This window comes from Gadus macrocephalus, chromosome 13, assembly GCF_031168955.1.
Source record: "Gadus macrocephalus chromosome 13, ASM3116895v1".
Lineage (NCBI taxonomy): Eukaryota > Metazoa > Chordata > Actinopteri > Gadiformes > Gadidae > Gadus > Gadus macrocephalus.
Window position 1 is genome coordinate 363,972 of NC_082394.1, and position 6,412 is coordinate 370,383.

The window sequence follows — 6,412 nt, forward strand, 5'->3', positions numbered from 1 at the left end:
TTGTGTCAAAGTGCTGCCGAAGGACGCACACACACACATGAAGACACACACACACACGCATGCACACAAACATGAGGACACACACACCCACACACAAACACACACATTACCGTGCACCTGCATATTGATCAACAACGTCCCTGTAAAGTAGGAATAGAGACAAACATTAATAATTTGGACAGTTTGTGGATGGCAAACCATTAGAGCTGAAAGTTTCAGTCTCACTGTTAACCTCCGCCATCTCCTTGAACTCCAGGACAAACTCATAGGAACACACGGTGGGTTAAAGGCAAAGCTTTTAACCCATGATGCACTTTGTTTTGCTGACAGTCGACATCGCAAGAAGCACACAATGGATACTACAAAAATATATTGATTAGGCGTTAAAGTCTATATGGAGAAGGACATATGTGGTTTGTCGTAGTCTATCAAATCGAAAATGTTATATTCTTTGCTTTATTACGATTAGAAGATTGTCAGGTTGATGTAGTGCGTATTATATAACATGTATGGTATATTAGTGCGTAAATGTTTGCTTTTAAAAAAGGTAGAATATTTTGAAAAGAGCAGGGTTAAGTTGGCTGGCTAGTCTGAGCTCCAGGCTGCTGGCCTAGCTAAGCTGAACTCTAACTGTAGCTAACTCTAGGTTAATGGTCGGAATAGCATGAGCGACCGGCTTCTTGGCTAGCTAGGCTGACCTCCAGACTACTGGGCTTGCTAACATGAGCGACCGGCTTCAGAAGCCGTTCTGAAATAGGTGGGAGTTAGGGAACCTTGCTCAAAGACACCAACAGGGAGACTTGGGACACACAACTCAATACGCAGTCGCATTGAAAAAAAAAACAGCTGGGTCTCCGTGCACAGATCGCAGATTCCGCAGTGGCCTTTTGAACTCCATTAGCTACAAACATTAATTATGGATGTAGAAGCGTTCCAAAGCGGTCCTGATCCACCGTGTTAACACATGACTCTCTCTGCTGTCGGGATCATCCCTGAGCTCCTCCCCTCAGCCCGAGGAGCCACTAGAGGGATGGACGGCTCAAACTAAATGTCACCGCCGTCGCATCGGAGAGGAGGAGCTGACGTAGACGCAGGGGCGTTGCGAGGTAGTGTGGGGGCCCCAAGCAAGAATTCTTAGGGGACCGATTGTTGACGAGGGGGGGGGGGGTATGGAGCGATTATTTTTTTTTTTTTTTTTTTTTTTTTTGGGGGGGGCTTTTGGGGGTCCTAGTAGTGGCCCGGGGCCCCAAGCAATTGCCTGGTATGCCTAATGGGACGCGGCGCCTCTGCGTAGACGGGGCAGCGATGAAGGTGAGCGGATGAATAAGGGCCCGCCCCCCGACAGCACCCCCACTGGTCGATACATCGGAGGGAGATGTTTTTATGCGACTGGCTCCAAAGCTTAGCTCTGTTGACGCTGAATCCCCTCTTCCTATTTTTTACATGAAGGTTTTCTTTTTTTTTACGTTGTCATAGCGACATAAAGGCCCAGGTGATTAAAGAACAGGTTGATTATTATGGGATCTGATCCCGGATAACGATGCAGGAAAAAGACGTTGAAGATTTCGAGTTCAGACACACGTATGGTGCCTGTTTCTGAATAATACACTGAAATGTATCCATTCGGTAATGAGATTCATAAGTTATACATTCAGGCGTCTGAAACATATCCGGAAGATTTAAGAATTAACGTCCCAAGCCGATTCAGAGGAGATGTGTGTGAGCCAGGCCAGTGATCGCACATGAATACAGAACACCATGATGCCTGTAGGTATGCATAACACAGGTCTACAAAGATCAACAGGTTCATAAGGACCAAATACATGAGGAAATTACAAGATGGGGATCTTTGAAGAATACATTGTTAACATATTTTTGTCCTTTTGTCAGCTTAAAGGGTTGGCCGTGTTGCTAAGACCCCAGGTTCATTGTTGACATTGTCTCTGTCGGATGTAAATCAGCCTTGATTTTGATCCAACTCACCCACTCTCAAGGTGTAAACTCAGTCAAAAATTGGGCAGTTGGCTATCAGTTGACATCAATTATATTGATTATAACCAATGTCTAGCAGCTCCCAGATGTATCTCGGTGGGTCCGACCCCGGTAGTAGCATGCAAACCGCCCTGGCGAGGGAGTTTTTTCGAATAGTGCCCAAAAAGACATGGACGATGTCCACAATTATCGTTTGGTATTCACGAACCGGCCAAAGGGGCCACAAGGGTCTGATAATCACACAGAAGTGGTTTAGTCGAGGGGCCCCAAAGGGGGGGGGGGGGGGGGTATATGTAAATATCTTTTATATCAAACATATATTTTATAGAAAAAAGTGAACCTTCATTGTTTGCATAAATATATTATTTAAAAGATGGCTGTGTGTGTTATCTAATCACAGTTGATGCCGTGATTTAACCTTAGATAACTTTATATAACTTTAACTTTAATTGTCTAAACGTTGACAACTTAAGACTGGCCACAGTAAGGCAATTCAAAATAAAACACGTACCTCAGAGGAGGGCAAAAACATGAGATGAGAAACGACAAAAATCTAAATCGAGCAAAACTACACAAAACATCATGAGAATGCCAACGCAGATGGCACTGATACAGACATCGGTGCATCTGTTGTTAGCAACATGGAGGCTAACGCCAGCAGCTGCACTGATCAACAGGTATACAATGCCACTGATGAGCCTGATGATGCTAATCAAGAGCTAACAAGATCACATGCTGAATTGATGAACAGCATCCCCTAGACAGAGCTCATTACCCAGTGTATTCAACAGATTCCGTGGTGAAGAGACCAGACTTGACTTGGGTTTGTGGAAATCATAAAAGGCAAGGTTCTCCTCAATTATGATTATTCACGATTTTAGTCGGGTTTTAAGGACGTAAATGGCCATGCTATTCTCTGACGGTTTTGTGTATTTTTAGCGCTGTTGTCTTGTTTCCGACAGGGGAAGTGGGTCCCACCAGCTCTCGTGGACTGTAGGGATGGGAGAATGAGTGTTTACCAGGATGTCACTCTGACATTAGCTTTTTTGGCGCCCAGCTGTTAAGTGACAACTTGAGAAAGTGGCTGAGATCAACAATGGCAACTCAATGTGATCCGATTCCGCGAGAGCCACAAGATAAAGGAAGCACCATGAATTATTTAACGCCGAAGCGAGTTGACATTAATTAGAGTGCTCTGGGATTTCAGAATATCTCAGATCAATCTGCAGAAGGGGAGAGAGAAAGACACTGTCGCTTAAAAAGTGCAGAAGCTAACGATATGATGGAGCCGGTGTTTTGAGTGGCATTTATTCCTGAGCACAGAATGGAATCCTCCATGAAGAAGGACCAGGTGTTGCATATATGCATTGGGCCACACATTATTTGAATTTAGCTTTGAATGATTCTTGCAAACCGATCGCAGAAATCAAAGAGTGCTTTGACATCTTACAGATACCTTTCTTTAGGCCAGAGCTTCAGAAGACAGGAAATGGTGGAATACCATCTTAATTCTAGACCAACGATGAAAAGACTTCAACGTCCAACGCGATGGGCTCAGAGGTACGGTTCTACTCAGGCGCTTTGATTTGCTATGCAGACGTTTTACACGCACTGACCAAAACCAGTCTTCAATAAAGAAAATGGACACACGCAGCGCAGCAGCATTTATTCAATCAATTGAAACTTTTTTCGAATTTGCAACGATGACATTGATGCAGGAAAAGATTTAGCAGTCGGTAAGTACAGCACGCACGTTATTGCAGAATAAAGATATGGACCCCATACAGTGGACCTTCTGGGCTTGCAACACCGTATCACTTCTAAGGATGAGTTTGAAGACACCAACAACATAGTATGGTGCCTGCAGCCTCCTAGGGAGTTAACTGCCATTTCGCTCAGAAACGCACATGCCAAGCAAAGCAAGGTTATATGAACTCTGTGAGGTTCAGCATCCAGAAGAACGTTTCAAAGCAGGCTTCTTTGATATCGCTGTTTCCCACCTCACACCCGATTCATTGGGGCGGATGCCATTGGAGCGGAACCCATTGGAGAGAGATTCCCTTGTTTACGTCCCAGTGAACTCATGTGGGCGATGATGCGATGCAAACATCCGCTAAGAAACTTTCCCCTGCTCTACAAGGATGACCTTTCATAACTTTTACCATCACAGCTTATTTAATTTAGAAATGCTCCGAGTTCAAAACTAAAAACTATTAAAATGGGTTTGATTCGAGATCAGAGCTCCTGTTCCTGAGACGTGCATCTGTCCTGCCTATGGCAACAGACTAGGTCATCGCTCTGCACTCTCTGTAACGGTTGCTGTCACTGTGGTAAGTGCTGAGAGACCCTTTACAGAACTGAGGATCATCAGAAACTATCCAGGGGCGCTATGCCCCCAGACAGACCCTCCGGCCGACGCAGGACGGATCAGTCGACCATTGAACGCAGTGGAGTGAAGCCACCGGTAGACTAGCCATCATACCTCCAGCGGGACACTCCCACTTGGGATGTCACTAAAGCTCAGGGCAGATCTCAAAATGACTTGTAATGGCTGATAGCACTCACACCTGTTGGTGAAATAGAGGCCCTTAACTCAGGGAAAGCTCTGTGGGCATAGCCTCAGGTCTTTATCATATGTCTGTTTTCTGTGCTGGTTTATGTATGGACAGCGCATTAGAATTGTGTGCTTGTTCTGTGCTGCTGGCCACCAAAGACATCTGACCCTGCCTGGGTTGAATGGCCAGAGTTTGTTTGAGCCCGTTGCCAAGGTAACAAAGGTTATTATAGCGCTCCCTACATGGTTTATGGGAAAGGCGTTATTCCGAGTACAATAATCCGAAGATGACGTTACAGTAACTGCTAATTTAGCCATCTTACTGAGCTGGCAACAGGCCTTTACATTGCACTCTGAGCCATGATGCTGTTATGAGCAGCGTCTAATGCAGCGTTTACTGCAGCGTTCTCCTCGTTTATCTTTTGTTTATTTTTGTACCGTAGTCTTCCTCATGTCTCTGGACTCTTACCGGAGCCTCCTCCTATCCTGCTGTTATAACTGCAATGTGGAACAGTGCTGCAACTAAATCCCCCTCGCTCAAAAACATCTGTGTGTGTGTGTGTGTGTGTGTGTGTGTGTGTGTGTGTGTGTGTGTGTGTGTGTGTGTGTGTGTGTGTGTGTGTGTGTGTGTGTGTGTCTGTGTGTGTCAGTCTGTTTGTGTGTGTGTGTGTCAGTCTGTTTGTGTGTGTGTGTGTGTGTGTGTGTGTGTGCGTGTGTGTGTGTCAGTCTGTTTGTGTGTGTGTGTGTGTGTGTCAGTGCGTGTGAATTTGGACCTGCATGTGTGTGTGTGCGGTTCATGTGTTCAGGTGCGTGTGTGCGTGTGTGTGTGTGCATGTGTATTTGTGTGTGCACGCGCGTGTGCCGAATTGTGTGTCTGTGCGCATGTGTGTGGGTGTGCGTGTGTGCTCGGCCTTGTGTGTATGCGTTTGTGAGACAAAGAGGAGAAATGATGAATAATTGATGCGGCTGTGTATTTTATTTATTCTTTACTGTTGAAGTGCGGGAGTAGATCCTCTGTGGTGAACAAATCATGAATACATTGAGCCGATACTCAGCGGGCTGCAACTCACATCAAACTATAACTACTACTTAACGCAACATACCCATCAGCCTTAATAGAGCCCGCGATAGATCCTCCATCCGGCGTTCTCTATCTATCTCTCCAGATATCCTTATAGTGTATACAAAACACTGCTCTAAATCGCTCTCCATCACATTCACTAATCTGTCCTCTCTCTCCCGTCATGATTCTTGTCCGTGTTCATTGGGGTTACAAATCGCACATCGGTGTTGAACCAGAAAAATCCAAAATCAAGCACAATGGTCCAAAGGAACAACAGTAAGAATCTGGACCTCTCCGTTTGACTGTCTCTCTCTCACCCCCTCTCTGTCCCATCATCCGTTTGGCACTCTCTCTCTCTCTCTCTCTCTCTCTCTCTCTCTCTCTCTCTCTCTCTCTCTCTCTCTCTCTCTCTCTCTCCCATCCTCCGTTTTACTCTCTATCTCCCCCTTTCTTTCCCATCATCTGTTTGACTCTCTCTCTCCCTCTCTCTCTCTCCCCCACCATTTGAGACTCTTTCTCTCTCCCCTCTCTCTCGTCTTCTCTCTCGTCTTCTCTCTCGTCCTCCGTTTGACTCTCTTTCTCTCTCCCCCTCTCTGTCCCCCCCCCCTCTCTATCTCTCTCTCTCTCTCTCTCCCTTTCTCTCTCTCTCTCTCTCTCTCTCATCTTATGTCCTGCCTTCATACTGTCTTCCTTCTGGACCACCCTCTCTTGTTCTCTGCTTGTTTGTCTTTCCAATTTCTTTTTCATTGTTTTGGTTGTCTGTCTCTCTCTGTCTCTCTCTCTCTCTCTCTCTCTCTCTCACT